Source organism: Apteryx rowi, unplaced genomic scaffold (genome assembly GCF_003343035.1).
Source record: "Apteryx rowi isolate R43461 unplaced genomic scaffold, aptRow1 scaffold_44, whole genome shotgun sequence".
In the NCBI taxonomy this organism is placed as follows: Eukaryota; Metazoa; Chordata; class Aves; order Apterygiformes; family Apterygidae; genus Apteryx; species Apteryx rowi.
The window spans coordinates 545,679-549,942 of record NW_020450694.1 but is presented as its reverse complement, the minus strand read 5'-3'; positions in this window follow the sequence as shown (position 1 = coordinate 549,942).

The following is a 4,264-nucleotide window of genomic DNA, read 5'->3' as shown; positions in this document are numbered from 1 at the left end:
TTAGATGGTGCGAATTTCATGCTCTCAATACCTGCTTTATGCCACTCTTATCCCACCTTTTTGTGGTTAGTCTTTCCCTCTGCAGAGGGCCAGAAAGTTATTCATTAGCATTAACAAGTAGAATACTTGGATGCCTATGAATGGGCTTTGCTATTCAGGAGGGAACAGCATCAATTTGACACCAATCCCAAGATCCTCATTTTTGATTCTAAGTTAAATATTACACAATCTAGCAGGGTACGATGACCTTTCCAAGTCGAATCAATTAGGAAAAAAACAATAAGAACAGCCCCAAGGCTACAAAATATAGCTTTAAAAGCTGAAAGGAGTTCAGTGTCATGGAAGCAACAGTAAAAGTGAGTTCTATTACTGCACAGAGATCTACAGAGTTACATTCACCTCCTTTACCGCATGAAGTTTTCACTGATGCTTGTTTGATTTCATTCTGCAGCTCTGCCGCAGGTCAGGGAGAAACTGCTGGGCCCTCTGCAAGTTTTGCCTTTCCAGCAGAACTATTAATAGAGATCCAGCTCCAGAATCTCTGTTACTGGAGACAGCTCAAGTCYCAGATGGATCTTATGTTGTGTTTATAGAGTCACCAGATATCAAAAACATGATTTTTATCTGTCAACTGAGTAAATTTGATACAGAGCAATCGAGACGCACAAAGCCCCCCATTGTGCCATTTTTACAGAGTGCCTCTTCAGAGCATGTAGTCAGTATTACTTTGGGTAAATCTGAATGGTCTGACCCACCTACAGAGAATCTAAAAGCACTGCATTTCATTTACCAGCACATTTGCATCAAGCTCAGTGCTTTCTCCAACAAGTTTTGTTAAAAATGCAATCAAAGCAGCACCAGCCAACACAGCTCCCCTGCTGGGGATCCAATATTAATGCCACCTGAGAACACAGATTGCCAATTTAGCTGGAAGTGAATCACTGTGTCAATTTACTAGGAAAAAAAATTAATCAAGTGTACTGTTTGTCCATTTCATTTCCATGGAACAGTTACATAACCACATGTTAAGAGCATGTTTTATTCACTGCTCACCTTCTGGAATGTACTAATACTTTAATGCACCACTAATACGTAACAGAACGTATAACTCATCCCTTTCGCTGTCATTAGAATAAGCAAGGCTGTTCTAATGGATAGGTTAATTTAATGGCAGAAAAAATATTCAATTAAAAATCAGCCTTACAGCAGGGCTCAGTATACCACCACTGTAAATGTTTAAAACCAATTTGTATGGTCATGGGTGAAGAACCCGATTTCCTCTACGATTGACTAGCACAAGGAAACAGCAGCTGAATGACATGTATCTACTTGGCAGTCAGGAAGGCAGCGGGATTATGCTAAAATCGATGGCTCCTGTTTAATCTACACCTGCTAATTCAGTAATGAAGTAAAACTGCAAGCAGAGGCCACCACTCAGAAATGACCCGTGTACTTAAACCTGCCACTGTCATTGGAAACTCAAAGGAAAAGTGCCTTAAAGCAGGGTCAAGCTGCTTCCGTCCCAGTGATGCTCGCAGTGAAGCTAATGACAGAAGGAAGAGCAGCCACAAGGGCATTTTGGCCCAGGCCTGTAACGCTGTCTGACCCCCCCAGCACCTGGCTGGAAGCGTGTTTCCCTCATAACTGAGGCCTCAGGAGCTGGCTGCGGGGCAGGTGCCGGTTCCGTCACGTGGCAGAGACACAGCTGTCCTGCCGTCAGGTCTCGGAAGCGCGACCAGCCGCTACCACGTGCAACGCAGGCACAGCCGCGGCACAGCCGCCCCGATGCGACGCGCACACGCGTCGCCGGTCCTGTGACACAGGAGAAGGAGCCGTGCTTTTGCAAAAGAGGACAGCGGGCACAAACCCGGATGAATGGTTTTGGTTGGCTTGAGGTTCCCATCCCCGAAACAAGGCAGCGACTGCTTGTCTATACAGCTCCTACACGCAAACAGTTAAAATAAAAAAAAGCCCCATTGGAAACACCTGCTCCATTGGTAGAAGCGGTTTTATGCAGTTCTCCCCACGTCATCACTGCAGGGACAGACAGGTTGGTTGTTATCTACCAGTTTCTCGAGGGCTGCGACTCAGAAGCCGCGAGGGCTGTGTTCAGACCCAGCCGGCAGACGAGGCGAGGGTGAACGGCGAGCGTGATCCCACCCTGCCCAGGCTCTGCCCATCTCCCACCAGCATTCGAGGCCCCAAAGGCCACACACACACCCAGTGACCCGTCTCCAGCTTAAAAACATGAAGAATGAGCACCACAAAATGTGCTGGGACTACGATTTAAACTACTCCATGTGGTTCAGAAAAAGGTAACAGGGAAGGCAGAGAGAAACCGTTAAATCCATGATCCTAAGTTATGAAAACACCATAGCATTTTCGTTGAAGACGGCCCTAAAACGAAAACACTGCTGTAAAYATTCCCTTCCTGCAATACTCTCCATACCAACCTTCCTTCCTCCGTACCCCTCAAGCCTCGCCGCCTCATCGGTGAGTTCAGGTACGCCCTGCTGACTTGCTGCACAGCAGCTCTGTCCCTTCCGAGGAAAACAGTGCCGAGAGACCGGTCAAAGCGAGCTTAACAATTTCAGAAAATTTACTTCTGCAGAGATTAACAAAGGGAGGTTTCGAAATCTGCACTGCTGAGTATGAACTTTCAGCTTTTTCCAGCTTGGCTGGATATAACTGGTTTGGTTTTAAATGTTTCAGTGAATTAATGAGTTAGGTTGTTAATGCAAAACATTCATTCTGTGTGGTGCCAAGGTCCCCAGTTAGAAGATTAATTTTGTGACCTTTTGCAAACCTTGCCTAGAAACAACAACAAACCCCCCCCGCTCGGTGCAGCATCACTAGACACCCAGTGCACGGCACTGCACAACAGCTACCGCCCCACCACCCTGCAACGGGACCGAGCGGGAGGCGCGCTTCTCCCCCGGCCCAGCTAACCCTCCGGTCCAGCAGCACGCATGAGCTATAAGCCTCCACACAAACATTTTAGGATGAGTAGGTGCTGTAATTTGGACTCCAGTGTTTGATGCAGCATTGCTGAAGAGTAAATGCAAGTAAAAATAAAAAATAAAAATCCCTACACCAAAATAGAAGTAAAATAACAGTTTTCTCAACACTTTTCTGTGCCTGCTAGGCAGGCAGACGCACTCCCCAGGTCAGGGACAAAGTTGATGTTTTTGTCTCATACAAAGCCAAGCACAATATTGGCACTTTAAATAATAGCAGTTTGTTTTTAAACTGAAACTCTGCAGGCCCCAGTTGATACCATAATATGGAAAAAAAAAAATTAAAGGAGGACGAAAGCTGACATTTGAGAATTTTTTTCTCTTCCCTTTACACTCTACCTCCAGCAAGGCCTGCGAGACCCACTTCTTTCTTTGAGGAGTCCACAGATGATTTTCCAACTCTCCATCAGCACTTAGCAAATAAAGGACAGCAAATAAGATTCCTGTGGTCAGCAACAAAGAGCCGGTGCTCTCGGCAGTGCCCAGAACCGACAGGTTAGTCGCCTTCGCGTTCCTAACACCAAAGGTTCAAGAGAGAAATCTCACCCATAAGGAGCAGGTTACCCAGGAGCACAGCAGACACCCAGCCTGCTCTGCACGTTACTGCACGTCGGTTCAGCAAATTGAGCCTGGGTTTATTTACCTCGGCACTCGGGAGTGCTGGAAAACAGCAGGTCTGCGCAGCAGCGAGCGCAGGCGTACACGCGGCCCAGTCCCGTGGCCCCCACTGTTACCAGCCACTGCAGTCCCGGGACTCATTCTCTTCGGTTAGTCATTAACATTTGTTTTGCATTTGGAGTCCGTTCATGAGAAATCATGTAGGAGTTCACCAGTTACATTAATTATCTAGCTTATTGCCAAAACATGCACCATTTGGGCTAGCAGGAGAGAGGCTGGCTGGAGACTCACGTAATTTCCAGACTGAAATGAGAAGAGGTAAAGGCCTGTTCTACTGCCAGAGGCTGCCCCAACTTCACTCTAATCAGGGTTTCATCTCTACGGCCGTGGAGTCCCCGGCTTTGATTACACTCGGCAACAGAAGTGCAGCAAAGCGCTGGGAGAAGGCACGTAGCAGCATCACCAAAGGGCTTTGAGAACAGAGGAGACAATCCACCGTCAGCAACAGGACAGCTATCATTAATCATTCCTGGGGACAGATGGACATGCTACGACGACCTGGCAAAGACCTTTCCTGCTCTTTTCCTATGGTTCGGTACAGACGGACAAAGTTAGAGTGAACAGCCCAC